Source organism: Heloderma suspectum, chromosome 7, assembly GCF_057233095.1.
Source record: "Heloderma suspectum isolate Gila_16-S chromosome 7, 16-S_ref, whole genome shotgun sequence".
NCBI classification, from domain to species: Eukaryota; Metazoa; Chordata; class Lepidosauria; order Squamata; family Helodermatidae; genus Heloderma; species Heloderma suspectum.
In genome coordinates this window covers 63,101,937-63,117,960 of record NC_139464.1, presented here as the reverse complement: position 1 = coordinate 63,117,960, position 16,024 = coordinate 63,101,937, and the positions used below count along the sequence as shown (strand labels likewise).

General features: G+C 40.9%; 1 protein-coding gene across 2 annotated transcripts in view; it reads left to right on the top strand.

The window, feature by feature from the left end:
- Positions 1 to 16,024, top strand: part of SYT1 (synaptotagmin 1) — a 536,537-nt gene that overhangs the window by 201,784 nt on the left and 318,729 nt on the right. Inside the window, exon 3 of one of the 2 annotated variants that reach the window (XM_084811795.1) lies at positions 13,710 to 13,765. The exons of the other annotated variant lie outside the window; for it this stretch is intronic. The gene's annotated coding sequence lies outside the window, so the exon portion shown is untranslated. The remainder of the gene's footprint in view (positions 1 to 13,709; positions 13,766 to 16,024) is intronic. 2 annotated transcript variants of the gene reach the window in all.

Sequence of the window (16,024 nt, the reverse complement as noted above, 5' to 3'; positions counted from 1 at the left end):
CTAACAAATAAATAATATTTTTTCCAATGTCCTTTTGGATGATTTCTCCACAAAACTGTCTTACTCTGTTATCCTTGCCTTACCTTGATGTCATTTATTGGTTCCATAAACTTGTCCCAAATCCTAAAATCCAGACAAGTTAAGAGAAGATATTTTCCCCATTAAGAGTCAGTACTCAATAAAGCTGCGGGGAAAGCACTTTTTCCCCGCTGTGTTCCTTCTTCCCCCTCCATCCAGCTGTTGGCTGGAAACATTTGTAAAAGGACAACTGTTCTTTGTGCATACATTTCCCCTGTGATCAGGGATCCCAGTCATGGGGAGGAGGCCTATGCACATATAGCAGGCTCTTCTCTGCACATATATGCATATATAGCAAGCTCCTCTCTATAGCAGCCTTCCCCAAGCTGGTGCCTTCCAGGCAGTTCAGATTTCAAATCCCACCAGTTCGAGCCAGCATGGCCAATGGTCAGGAACACTGGGAGTTGTAGTCCAAAACATTTGGGGAAGACCACTTTGCAGGCATTTCTGCTCTCACAAATGGCCACAGGGATGAGACCAGCAGTTACAGCCTTGTTCTCCCTCTCCGTGCGATTGTAATTACATGGACAGAATGCCCAAAGCATTCTAAACCTGGAACTTCAATCAGACCCTTTACATTGCCAAATTACAAAACAATCGGGTCTAATGCGGGAGTGCAGAACCTCTTTCAGGCCGAGGACCAACTTCCATTTTGGATAAGCTTTCAGGGACTGCATTCCAGTGGTGAGCAAGGCTTAAGGCAAAAGGGGTGCAGCCAAAATACCAAAAATACCACTATATGTTCACTTAGTGTGGCGTAGTGGCTAGAGTGTTGGACTGGAACTCAGGAGATCTGGGTTCTAGTCCCCAGTCGGCCATGAAGCTCACTGGGTGAGTTTGGGCTAGTCACTGAATCTCAGCCTAACCTACCTCACAGGGTCGTTGTGAGGATAAAATGGAGAGGAAGAGGGACCATGTAAGCCACCTTGGGTTCCTTGCAAGAGGAAAAAAGGTGAGATATAAATGTAACAAATAAAAATAAATAAAGCTCTCACTGCCAGCTACTAAGCCTTATGAAAAGCATTTCAACCTTTTAGGATGGGGGAAAAACTGCACCAAAAGCTGGGAAAACACCAAATGATTGGTGGTTGGGAAAAAGGGGGTGGAGCCATGGAAAGGATATGTGGCATCTGGGGAATCCTGGAGTGCCAGATTTGGCTCCTGGACCTGAGTGTCTGCACCCCTGCTCCAATGGATAGAATAACATAAAATCACTTGGATTTAAGTATGGATTTCCAGATAGAAATAATTGGACACCTCCACCTTAGCCTTCCCCTCCCTTCATCTATTCAGACTAATTGTCAGCCTATATCCCCTGGCTGTCCTGTTCCTCTTTGTGGGTGTATTCCTACCTGGACAGCCACTTTGGACCTGGTCTCCATGCCTAACATGGATTAGATTGCCCCACCAAGAATTCATCTCTGCCCATCTTTGCCTCTCCTTTAAGAACCCACAACATGTAGAGACACTTGATTCCTCATTCACAGGATGGGTTTTGTGATACTATGGTGTACGTGTTGTCTGTGCAATATATTTGGCTTCAGCTGAAGTGCTGCAAGAGAGAATGATTTTGTGGGTAAATAAAAGTGTCACAGTGAAGTAATTAACAGTTTTCTCTACTGAAAAAAGAGCCTTGTGATGCCCACTGATTCCTGTGATTGTTTATTGATCAAGGAGTTATGATACTGAGTCAAGCGTTGTCATGGTTCAATTATCAGAGTAGTATGTTGTCAAATGATGTGCTCTTTTGACATGGGATCAAACTGAGAATGAAGCAGAAATTGTAGAGGGCTGTAAATCTATCAACCTGAGCCAAGGGGAGCTAGAAGTTTCCCACAATTCTTGTCCTTGACAATGTTATGTGTGTGCTGTTTGATAAGGTGACTAAGATTTAAATCTCTGTAATACATACAGAGCAGAATGTTAGCACCTTGTTGTTGTTAAAATAAGGTTAGCATCTAATTAAGTGGCAAATGTGGCCAAAACAGAAAGGGATTTGATCTTACTTGGTGTGGTTGATTCAGAAATAACAGGAATTGTACAGAGGTGGTATGCAGCAGGTAAAGAGAAAAGAAGACAAAGAATAGTGCCACAAAGAATAGTGTTTTTTAATTTTAAAACACATTAAAATATGTTTGCATTTATTAACAGTATGAAAAGGCTTCAGTACTTACAGTATTTATAGTTCTTGGGATACCTCACAACAAGATATAAAACAATTTAAAATTCAGTAGCAATAGTGGAATGATACCAACAAGATAGGAAATAACATTCCAAAGATGTCAGAATGAGAGAGAGAAAAACCCTGAGAAGACAATATACAAGCCTCTTTTCTTATGCACTCTGGATAAGAATCCTGCTCCCAGAGGTTTATCCGTCTCATCTTGTCCAGAGTACATAGTGAGAGGTTTTAAAAAATGGAATATAAAATTATTAGTTCTGGTTGCAGGTTTTGGCAGACCCCTTCCTCTTCAAGGGGCCCTTCCAACAGGTAAGTAGGTAGCTCTGTTTTGCACATGCAAACATTCATTTATTTATTTACAATATTTATATACCACTCCATATCTAGAACAGATTTTGGAGCGGTGAACACAAGAAATAAAACAGTAAAAGAATAAAAAGATTAAAACACCACATTAAAATTATAGTTGTTTAAAAACACAGTGCCAATGGAAACCATGACTGGTCAATTAAGGAATGCCTCCTGGAACAGTGCTGTTTTCAGGAAGCGCCTGAAACAACGTAGTGTTGGTGCCTGCCTGACCTCCAGGGGAAGGAAATTCCAAAGAAAGGGAGCCGCCACACTGAAGGCTCTTCTCCTGGTGGATTCCAATCGGGGCATAGGTCCATGTGGAACCACCACAAGCAAATATGTATATAATATGTGCATACACACCACATCAGCCTATGAGATGTGCAGATTAATTTCATAGTCATGCCATACTGACTGCATGTTCCTCCACTGTTTTACTTCATCCATACTTTCATGTACTTCTTCTGCTTATATTATACGTGTATTTCTTCTAATATCTTTAAAGTAGGGGTGCAGAACCTCAGGACCAGGGGCCAAATCCATTCCATGGGAGGTTTCAGTCAGGCCCTCAGGGGTTTGCCAGAAGCCATGTTCCCTTCCCATGGCCCCACCCCTTTCCTCTAACAACTGAACATGTGGTGGTTTCCCAGATTTTGTGCAGTTTATTCCCCATTCTAAAATATTGAAATGCCTCTCCTATGGCTACATTACTGGCCGCAAGAGCTTTATGCTAAAATATGCTGGTGTTTTGGCCCCAGCCCCTTTTCCTAGTCCTGCCCATCACTGGAATGTGCCCCCCCCAACCTCTCTGAAATGGAATTCAGCCCTCAGACTGAAAGGGGTTCAACATTCCTGCTTTAAAGCCCAATATGGCTTAGAAATGCCTGCTCCTACACCTATCTGTCCATGTATTGACTTGCAACCAGAGGAAAGGGCTTCTCAATGGTGGCACCCTGTTTTGGGGATTTATTCCCCAGGGAAACCCACCTGGTACCAGTGTTGTTATACTTCTGTTATCAGGTGAAGATATTTTATTCTCCCAGGTTATTAGAAGTATAGCAACAGTTTTCTGAGGTGATTAATATAGTTAATCACCACAGAAAGCACCTACAGGCCTTTTGACCTTCATATATGCCACACAGCAAAGGGGCAAGGGATAGAAAAGTTACGACAAAAGTGAGATGGGGTACCTAGATTAGTTTACACACTGGAAACTTACACACTCACTAGTTTGTCTTTTCTCTTTCTTCTAAGATTGTAAGTGCTGCTACTGTTTCTCTGTCTGTCTATCCTTTGCCTGATTGGGTTTTTTCACTCCTCCCAAATGACCTATACCCAGAATTGGTAATGGCATTCACCTACTCTTTTAAAAAGTCAGAGAGCTTCCTCTTTTCACATCTCCTCTTCTCCCATTAGTTCTAGTCATGACTAGGAATAATATTTTCTTTAAAACTCTGGAAAACAAGTCCTGTGATGAATGGTATGTTTAGCCTGGAGAAGAAAAGATTCAAGAGAAACATGATAGATTAAAGGGGGACAGTCCTTGAAATATCTGAATTCATACAGTTATACAGTCTGCTGCTCCTGAAGGCAGGACTAGAACCAATGGGTAGAAATTGCAGGGATCCACATTTTGGCTACATTTTAGGAGAAAAGTCCTAATGGTGAAAGCTGTTTGGCGGTGGAACATACTGCCTCTGTTAAGTGGTAGGCTGTCCTTTGCTAGAAGTATTTAAGCAGAGGCTGGTTGTCCATCTGTCAGGGATACCGATGTTGCATCCTGGTAGATCCTGCATTGAGGAAGGGGTTGGACTAGATGGCCTCCAAGGCTCTTTCTGACTCTATAATTCTAAAAAGTTATAAATAGTGGCTCTCTTGGCAGCCCTTCTTGCAAAAAGCAAGCTACTGGAGCTCTCTCTGGCATTTGTGTTCCTATAGCTTCTCTGCCTGATGTAGGGTATGACAGTTCTTGCATGATCTTTTCTTCAACACCCAAGCGGTCTCCATTGCCCTTGTGCATGCCTTCATGTGGGCAGCATAATGTGTGAATTGGACAAATATAACTAGTAGAAACACCCACAAGTGCAATGGCTGGGAAAAGTGCCTCTGTGGTCATGGAGCGATTGCTGTCAGCCACATTTGTGACCACCCACTTTATTTTCTTGCATATAGGTGTAGCCACATCCATCTGGAGGTAGATTATGGATGGAGGCAGATTTACCAGGTGAGCTGGTAAAATTCTTTGTGGGCTTGCTAATCCCCCTTCTCATTTTCTTTTATCTTTTTAACTTGGCTATAAAGTATTGTATATTTGGTATGATTTTACTTCCATTCTGTATACTGCTGACCACTACTGGGTATTGTAGTTAATATTGTCATCAAAGTTCAAAATGAAGGTTATTTAGACCCCTCAAGTGCTTTTAAAATTTAGTTTCTGACATGTTGCAGCAGATCCTTGAGTTCAGAGAGCAGTGACCTGAATGGTGGCATTTCTACTGTAATCTCTGCTTGCTGACTGCTGCTCCAAGAATAAAAATTTAAGCCAAAAGATTTAATGAAATCCCACAGGATTAAGTGCTCACTGTGTTGAGGAAATTGCATTATCAACCTTCTCTATGTACTAGTAAGCATAAGGTTTAGTTTCTCAGTAGGAGAGTGTCCAAGACAGACAACTCTTGAGTCCATCAATAATTTACATTTTTTTTCTTTACAAACCTAGTATTTGGGATTCTGTTGCCATAGCAATCTATCTGGGCCTGAATGGATAGTGTTTTAAGTGGTAGTTGTGTAGGGATTTACAGTGTGGGCTTTAAATCCTATGTACTAAACCAGTCCACAGATCCATGCTACAATGTGTTTGATATTCTGGTAAAATCACTGTTATTTACAGTTACAAGGCACCTTACACCTATTTGAATATAGTGTTAAGGATGTTAAAAGTAACAAAGCTGCAAAATTGTTGTTGTTTTTAAGGTTGACAGTGTGACGTTGCTAACTAATGAATGCAACTTAGTATCAAAATTGAGTTTTGCTGAAAAAAAGAAAAGCAGAAACGATGGTAAGGTATTATAAGGGCACAGGAGTGCCCCTATAATTAAGCTGAGTCACACACAAAAAGCTTCCACTGTTATAAGCCTCAAATTCTACTGCTCATAAAAATGACAACTGTAGAGCTAACAAATTGAAACTTGGCATCCATAATCTACCTCCATCCATAATCTATCTCCAGGGCATCCATAACCTACCTCTATCCATGACGTCTACAATTGTGCAAAATTTCAAATAGTTCCAGTACAAATTGCCACAGATAGACCAAGTTAAAGGTGATGAAACTGACACATTTGTACTTTTTATTCAAGCTCCTGCTCAGCATATCATATAATTCTTTTAAATTCTGGGGAAAACTGCTGATGTACTTTATTCAGTCTTGCTAAGCAGTTGTGCTTTTCATTGGTTTGGTGAAATTCTTAACAGCAGTTCAAAAATTATCAAGGATTTCCTGCCCATGAAACCTATGGCAATAACTGCTCACAAAGTTATGTCGGCCATGCTTAGTTTCACTCTGAAGCTAGAATGCTGCCAGTATGCCAGTGTTTTGAATTCCTCTGTTCCTGTCAGCATTCTGAAAGTGAGGGAGGGGTAGAGGGAACTGTCAACTGAGATAAGTGTGAGGTGATTTTGAAGGCTAAGAGAATCTCTCTCACTGATAAAGGGAGGGAGGAGAAGGAAAAAGCTATGCTGCGATCCTGTGCAGGCTTACTCAAAAGTAAGCTATTCTGAACTTACAGGGTTATATCTATTTATTTGTATACATCTACTGAGTTAATGACTTGTTCATGTTTTGTTTTTTAGTTTGTGGTTTGTTTTTCAAGATACTGTAATAATAAATTTCCTTTTGAAAAATTAGGGAAATTCAGTTATCAAAACACCTGCCAGTTTAAGACCGGAGTTAAAGCTGTCTCGTGTTGGTGCAATCTCCACAAAACCAGGAATTTGGAAGCTAGTAGATGTGCCCCATGATCAGTAATGATGTTCTGCAATGTCACAAATTGTGCTTGCTTACAAGCAGCAAACAGGCATGGGTCAACTCAGGAAGATTTCTCTAGCAACACAGTAAGTTCAGGTGCTTCATAAAGCCATACAGGACCAGACCAGTGTGGGACATCTTTGCTCATCCCAGGCACTCCATCCTCCCTATCTGGATTTGGGCTTGAAAGACTAGGAAAAAGCGTGAGTACATGGAGGGTAAGTTGGAAGCAAGCAAAATGTGTGACATTGCACAACATGTCACAGGGCATATCTGTTAAGGCATCATCCTAAATTTCCAAATTCCTGTCTTTGTGGAGCTTGAGCCAGCATGAGATAAGCCTTAACTCTGGTCTTAAACTGGCAGGATTTTCTTATTAATTGAATATATCTTGTCTTGTGCAAGACAACGCTATGCAGGTTTACTTAGAACTAAGTTCAACTTCATTTGCTGATATGTGTGCTTTTGATTGCAGCTTCAGACTGCTTTGGATTTTAGGTAATAAATAACTTTGTATTAAAACAAGTAACTTAGCTGTGCTACAGCTAATATCATACATTAGGTCACAATTTCCATCACCAATCGAATGTATATAATATGTTGTAAATTTTGTCAAGTGACCATCTTTTATATTTTACTGTATAATGATCAGTTTATGTTTCCTCAGTGGGCATAAATATTTGGAAGGTGTTTCTCAAATGCTCCATCAAGGTTTAGAGCTACTACTGGCCAGAAACCACCTACCAGTCAGGATGGGTATAGAATTTAACATTTTGGGGCAATGGCAGCAAAAAGAGAAGCAGTTGCAAAATGAGCGAACAGTTGCAAGGGGAAAAAATCTGACTTTTTTAGGCGTCTGGAAGATGGAATGTAGATGCTATAAGTGGATGCTGCTTGTTTTTGTGGGAACTGAAGCTGCTCTGCATATTAACATCGTTGGTCTGTGTGCCTTTCTGCTCCGCTACATTCAACACGTTAGCACATATTGCTGTGGCCAGCCAATCTAACAACTCCGGATCTGGAGGCTTGATGTCACCCCAAAGAGGACTCTAAGCCCAGTGAGACACTGGCCACCCACTCTACAGGGGTCCCTCAGGAACCCTGATGCATCCCCTAGACCCAAGAACTCAGCCCACCCATCAGCCTCCAAGAATGTCTCTTCCAAATCCTCTCAGATCCCTCAGCCACATAGGAGCTTAAGACTGCAGAAATTAGTGTGGGCCCTTTAAGGTTGCAGTCAGTACCCAGTGGGAGCTGGAGCTTCTGAGACACCTGAACTGACTAGCCTACTGAAGGACTCAGCTGCTGTTAGTCCCTTGTTGGAACAACAGCTCCTTTTCATAAGGAGCTACCCCAGCCTAGCGGCTCCTGCAGAACACTGACCAAGGCGCTAGCTCCTGACCAACCATGACCTTACCTAGCTGGTCGTAGCTTCTGAAAACTGAAGAACTTCAGGATTTATGGGGAAACTGCCTGGCTTTGCCCGCAAATGCAAGCTGAGTCAGGTGCTCAGCAGGAGTCTGCTGAGCCCCCAAAGGGCTGGATTTCACAGCAATGGACCTCTCTGCCTGTTCTCATGGTCCACTGGAAGTTTCACTCTCTTGCATGGCAGGTCTGATCCTGGGTTTTACAAAAGTTACTATAGGTCTCACAAGTAATCTATACTGTGGAGTTCTGCCCCTTATGGAAATGCAGAATGGATGGCTATACTGTGTGTGTGTGTGTGTGTGCGGGGGGGGGGGGGGGTTATACCAAGATCCTGACCACACTGGAAGAATAGAAGTCCTGTCCAGTGCTGCTGCTATGAGTGCCCCCTCCTGGCACTCATCTACAAGTAAGAGTGCAGTGCTCCTTCATGTGAGGGGGATCCTGGGCCAATCTGGATCATGTCTCACATAGAGGAGTAATATATGCAGATACATCTGGGCGCAGGGGTCTACAGTGGACTTGCTAGGCAAGCCAAGAGTTGTGGTCACCAGATCCTTTTAATTGTACCTAATTGGGTACTTTCTAATCACCGTGTGAAGCAACATTCAGTTATTCTTTGAAATTCACACTTTTCCATTTTTTGCAATGCAGTCCTCCAATCAAAAATGCATACAAATATGTATGTTAGGGAATGTTAAAAGTGCATTATATTAGGAAAAGTGCTTGCAAAAATGTGTATATTATGCAGAAGTGCATACCAGAATGCATGTATTATGAGAAATGTGCACAAAAATGCTAATGATTTACATTCAGATTTTAAAAAGAAAAATCTCTGAATTTGGGATAAGCTGAACGTGAGGCTGGAATAATTCTCAAAGATTTAGATAAAACAAATTTAAGAATGGAAAAATGAGAAGCTGAGAGAAACTGAAATTGACAGATTTGTCCATACCAAGTTTCTACCGCTTATTGGTTTAATGGTGTCAAGTGTACCCCCCTCCCCCCCAAAAAGGAAAGGCAGGCAAGGACCATTCTGACTTCAGCCAATACTTGGCAAATAGGCTCAAAGCCCCTCAGCTGAGCAACAGCTGAAGAAGTCTTCCCCTCCCCATTTTCCCTTCCTGCAGAAAGAGAGACAAGAGCAGGTTGGCTTCAGCTGATTTTCAGTCCTGCCCCGTCTGCAACTGAGCAGCTGAAGGAGCATCCTGCTGCCTGTCTCTCCTGCAAGAAAGGCCGACAGTGCTAAGTGCCACCCAGCATCAGCTGAAGCCCACATCCTCCCACCTCCCTTTCCTGAAGATGGTGGGATAACCTGTCAGACACTGTGGGGCGGAGGGCAGGGATATGCAGTGTGACCCATGATACCCTCCCACATTCTTTCAATGCATGTCAGTGCTCAAGTAAACCCCCCTCTTGTTAGGAATGAGCTGTTACATGGAGCTATGTATAACTTTGGAATTTCATTGTTTATTATAATTGAATACCATGGCAAATCACCTGCATTGTCTACATAGACATATGCTTTCCTTCAGTAAACAATATGTTTACTTCAAGTATTCTACTTTTCTGAGCATTTTGGATGCTTAGGCCTTTTCTACACACACACACACACACACACACACACCCCATTCAGTAGCAGGAAGCATCAGTTCTTCTGCCCGGATAGTTGCCTTGCTATTCCTTTCACAGCATACAAGTGCTGTGCATTGGTGCTTATACAGTATGGCAATTAAGGACAGATTGACAGTTCATTGATAAACCCACAGGTTGCTGTTTCCATACCAAAGGCCCTGTCAGGGTCTTATGAGCCAAATAGTCAATAGAATCATGCCATCCAAGCAACTCAACCTAAAACAGAATGACATTCCAAAGCCAAACAAAGAGGGAATGTATTCCAGCCATCAAGTGAAGGAGGAAATACTTGTTGTCTCTATACAGAAGGCAGACTTTCGTTTAGTTGTGGTGGCAGCACACATACAGAACATACAGACCAAAAGTACACAGATAATATTAATTACTACACAGGCCCCATTTTTCTTGAGGAAAAAAACATGGTCTATAGCAGTCTTTAAATATTTTCACCTCATGTTCTTGGACACATTCCAACAAGGCTGCTTACTTGCTTGATAGTTATGTGTGAGTGAGTAGTGGTGACAGAGTGCCCACTGCAGTAAGTATGGGGTCAGTTATTACTTCCAGTCTTGCACCCTTTTGTTGCAAATGTGTAGTTTCATAGCTTGTGAGTATATATTTTTTAAACATCTTATCCTTAGTTTTGGTAACAACTTCCCTCTGGGTATCTGTAAGCTGGATAAGCCCAGCCTATTCCTGACATATAGCACTGTGGGCAGATGATAAGCATGCTGAGGTAAACTCTGCAAAATCCTAAATATGTCTCCTAATACATTCTGTCCTTCGTTTTCACTTACAAATATATTCTATCAGTAATATTTGTGCCTTCAATGCCTAGTCTTTCTCTCTCTGTATATATACTTTACATTTTCTAATTTATGTATTTATATAAAGTACACATACAATAAGACCAATACAATACATATTATATACAACAGTCATAGACTTTTTCTCTCAGCTGTTGCTTAGCTGTTTTGAATAATGTTTGTGTATGTCAGGCATCACCAAAATCAAATCTCAATGAATTCCTCCCCCGCTCTATGCCTTATCGGTTCTTAAGAGTAAATTAAATAGGATACACTTAATTTACATGAGTGCTTCAGCATCTCAGTGGAATCTTTTCCAGACACCACACCATTTCTAAAAATTCACAGAATTTATTCCAAAACGATGTTGCGAAATGCAACCAAGCACAGCTAAAATCATTTTATTCTAGTGGCATTTCTAATGATTGGGGGGGGGGGTGTTTTTGTTTAAGCCCTGTCTCCTCTGAAACAATACTGAATGAAAACCAGATCTTGCAAGACTTGTTGTTGAAAGCTACAATATCAGCTCAGGAAACGGTTGTCATTACAAAAGACCCACAGGAGAGCCATGGTTGACTGAATTAATGTTCCAGTACATTATATAAAATATTATCTATTTAATAAGAAGAAATAGAAAGCAAATTGGTGTTATTTCTGCAAAATAATATTTCATTTTCCTTGTTGAAAGTATTTCTATTTCTCCTTTCCCTTGTCTGTTTTCTTTATATACGGGAAATCCTCAGAGTGACTGGGAAGAAGAATAGGCAGAGTTATGTCTAGATACTCACATTTATTATTTTCAGCATTTCTATTCTGCCTTGTTTTTTGTTATTAACATTTTTATTGAGAAGTGTTCTTACATTTTATGCGGATAAACATTCCCCACCCCCCTTCCTTCCCTCTTCCTTCCCCATTCTTTCCATCTTACTCTCAAACATCGTTACTGTAAGGTCAGTTGCTTTAAAATTAATGATAAATTATACAATGCATACATGGTGGCAATTGATATTTGTCATGGAAAAGTCAGTTGCAGGAAACATTATTCTACCCTGACTTCCTGACAGATATTCAAGGTGGCTAAGTAAAGGAACCTGACATACTTTCCATCTGGTCTGGTGTGGTATCAGCCAGCTTTCACCACCTAGAGGTTAATTTATAAACTGTGTTTTGTGTGTGAGAGTGACAGATAAAACAATCCATGTGATTACTTTGCCTAAGCAGAGGTGGTTTTCCAACCCCCAGCTACTTTCAAACACCCAGAAAAGGGTTGCATGGAGCCTAAATTGTAAGCAAACGCAATATACAAGACTGACTATACGACTGCTTCAGAGACTCTAGAGAACTGAAAGGCAGGATATAAATTGGGGGGAAATGAATACAATAAATAATCACAAATAGGTTTTACAACTCCAACTAATGAGGTTTTGATATTTTTGAAAAACGTCTATGTGATTGTCGTGGCAATACATGCTTTATTTATTTATTATTTATTAATACTTATATTCTATTAAAAGCAATTCCAAGTACAGTAACAATAATAATCACATTTAAAATACACTATTAAAACAATTCCAATTACAGTAACAATACAAATAAAATCAGAAATACCAAAAAGAAAGAAAAATGAGAAGATTTTACCTCCTTTGATGGTTTGACAGACCCCTCCAGTGACAAATTCTTTAGAATCATTTGTGGTTTATTATTGTGCTGGAAATGTGTCCCTCATATATTAGAGTGTATGCATATTGTTTACAAAGATGTTGGCCTGTCATCCAAAATCTGAAACCTCTCCTTCTCAGTCCTAGTCTGTATATCTGAGGAAGCTGGCTGTTTTCTTACAAATGTTCACGCCACAGTGAACCTGGCGGTTTGGAAGATGACACAGCATTTCTGGCCTCTTTCCTGCTATAGTTTTAATGACTAATTTTCACAATCAGCATGGAGATGGCAAATTTACCTGTAATTCTCACATCCTGTGATTTTGGGGAATAATTAGCAATTCTCATAGCATGATAATTTCTGCATTTAGTATATGGGGCTAGTATTGAACAAACATTACTATATGTCCATGAGTGGCATCCAATCAGACATTAGCGTTGACATAAATTACATTGCGTTAGCAGGAGGGACCTCTAGTGCAATGCCAATAGCATTAGCTGGTGCCATGGAAAACCCATCACGCCAGGTAACACTATTTGCATTGTGCTAGAGGTCACCTACACTGGTAGAATGTAATATATGTCCACTCCAGTATCCAATTAGATAATGCCCCAAGTCAAATAAAATTTTCCAGGCATGGAATTGAGAACATCCAAGTCTTCTGAGGCTATCTACCTTGAACTGTGCATGCCCAACCCTTGGAGACCATTTGAGGAACAAAAGGGAATATAAGTATGCAACATCGGCCTCCATGACTGGTGGGCAAGTGAAGCTTTTCGACTGCTTTGATCAGGCTTGGTATAAACACTGGGACCCTGGGAGTCAGCCCTTGCCCAGTCAACAGAGCTTTGGCTATCGGGCAGTATAGAAATGTAATGAATGAATGAATGAATGAATGAATGAAATTATCAGCACTGAGTGGCTGCAGCTCTCTGGTGTTTCAGGCAGGAATTTTTCCAGCCCTACCTGGACATATTGGGGATAGGACCAGGGACCTTCTGCAGGCAAAGCATGTACTCTACTATGGAGCCACAGCCACTCCCTCTTCTGTCTTCCCCTATAGCTAACTCCTCCTGTTTCTCCATGGGAAAGGAAGGGTTCCTCCTGTGCAAGCACCGGGTCATTACTGACCCCTAGAGGGACGCCGCTTGAGCTGGCGTTTTCATGGCAGACTGTAGCGGGGTGGTTTGCCATTGCCTTCCCCAGTCATGACCACCTTTCCCCCAGCAAGCTGGGTACTCATTTTACCGACCTCGGAAGGATGGAGGGCTGAGTCGACCTGAGCCAGCTACCCGAGACCCGGCTTCCGCTGGGATCAAACTCAGGTTGTGGAGAGAGTTTCGGTTGCAATACTGCCGCCTACCACTCTGCGCCACATGAGGCTCTTGTTTCTCCATAGTCCAGGCCAATCTTCCCATAGGTCCTGATGAAAATTCACCTTATGGCTTTACTGTGTCAAAAATGGCACCCTGTAGCTGCTATTATGGAACAGTGTGGTTTTATTTATTGTTTAACATCACCATTCATATGGGTTGTGTCCTTACAGAAACGTGGACTTTCCTCAGAAATAAAGACAAGATAACAGAATCTACATTGTGAGCAGTAAGTTGGTTCTGAATGCATTCTAAAATTCAACACTGTTTGACATTTACTTCTATGTTTTGACCAGCCTGTTCTTTCTTTTACTAATGTAAGAAATTAGTGTGGTAAGCAATTTCTATCCAGTCTTCAAACTCGATTTCATTTCATTGGAATGGATTTTTTATTCATTTATCCTGTAATCCTCTTAGATAAGAGACCAAGATAATCCATGCAGTGTATCTGTGCAACACCACATAGGGAAATATTGGTATTACTGTATTCTTGACGAGGATGTTTTGGTGCAGTACCAGTGGTAGGAAGCCACAAAAGAAAAGGAAATGGTTAATCCTCATATTTTCATGCATTTTATGCATCATGGGTGGCTGTGTGTTTGATGTTTTGCAGGCTTTGTGTGCTCCTGGCAAGTGGACCAGAAATCCCCAAATCCCCTCCATTGGTTCAATGTTTGGCTTGTGCTTGCTGTTGGTTTCCATGACTCCTGTGAGTCAGAAAGGTGCATAGGATGCTGCCTAGGATGCTGCCTTTCTCACAGTGGTACAGTTGAGCTGCAGCAAAGGCAGAGATGTATCCAGGCCTCACTTCCTGATTGCATATGGTCAGCTTCAGAGACTGCTGTGTAGCAAGAGAGTTGTGTAGGCTTGAAAGCTATAATACGGAGGGGGGGGGGAACCTTCACAGTGAAGATTCAAAGTTTGACCTCCAAATGGCTAGCTTTTTATATTACTTCAGGATCATAGCTTTTAGAAACAGACTTCATGCCGAGGCATGCATAGCTTTCAGCAAATTCCCAGTTCTGCATTATGGAAATAGTGTGTGCATGATCAGTAAAATGGGTAGGTGGTTGGCTGTATGCCTATGTTTGAGTTTTTTTCTCTCTTATCTACTCATATCAAAAATCCCTGCGATTTAGCTTCCTCTGTCAGCTGGCATGAATACACTGAACTCATATTAAAGCCATTCTAACAGAATATGAATGTATTTATGTACATGAAGAAGAAATTAATCAACCTTTGTTGGTGCTCCCATGAATACAATCAACCTTCCTCCTTCAGGCAGAATATAATGATGAAACCTATTCATAGCATCCATCAGTTAATTTATCAGTCATGTCATTATGATTATAGAATACAAATGTTCTAACCATGAATATATAATTACAGAAATGGAACTGTGCAGTGGCCATTTAACACGTGTAATACATAATTTATTTAGCACACCATTTGGACTCCATTCTTGGAAATGAAATGAATTACTCTTGTATTCATTTTCAAATGATAACAACTATTTAAAAAGTTTGGGGATACTCTACTAGCAACAGTCAGTTTGCTTCACAGAACAGGACTGTTTGGTTTACTGTCTCTACCAAATAAATTGAGGCTACCACTAATTTTCAATGAATATAAATGCTGAGGCCCCTTGAGTTCGGGTACCCCAGAACAGCAGACCTCTGACTCCAGCTCCACCACCCTGTGCTGACCATGGTCACCATTGTTTTAATGCAAACAGCCTTCCTTTTATATGAAGTCACTTCTGTGTACACCCTTACACCCTCAGATATGACACACACACCGCATTGTCTGGTGTTTTGAATTTATATTCTGAATTTCCGCTATCAAATAAATGAAGAGGACCCAGATCTCCTTTGCAAATGTTTACTTAATGAGAGCAAGTGAGCATATTAGAACTAACAGGCTAGTTATTTTGACTTCTTTAAACCCACCAAGCACAACAATAAAAAAAATGTGTGTACAAAAGAAGGCAGAGGTCTACCTGTTTCTCACCAGCATCATGAGCAAAAATGTGATGGGCTTTTATTTTATCCTCATCATTTAACATTCAGAAGCTTCTGTGATTTGGTTCTGATATTTCCAGAGACCAGAATCCTGTGGCTGTGGAGGAGGAAAAACTATTGCAATATGTCTTCTAGAAGAGTTCTGCTCATCATCCTCATTCAGTTATAACTGCTATCAAATTTTACCTGCCACAACAGTTATTTTGGGTTATCATACCATTGAGAGCTATGATGGTTCACAATGGCTGTCTGGTTAATGAAAGTTTTTTCCCCTTATTCACGTATTATAAAGATAAATTCATGTAATTTAACAAATCAGGTTATTGTTCAGATCAGCAATCACCTCATGAAGATGCAGCTGTAATAATGGACTACTACAATGAAATAAGTCTCCTTCCGACCAGTTGAAAATAATAGGAATATGGGCAGTTTCACTCCATTAGTTCTGCAGTAATTGAATTCTTTTC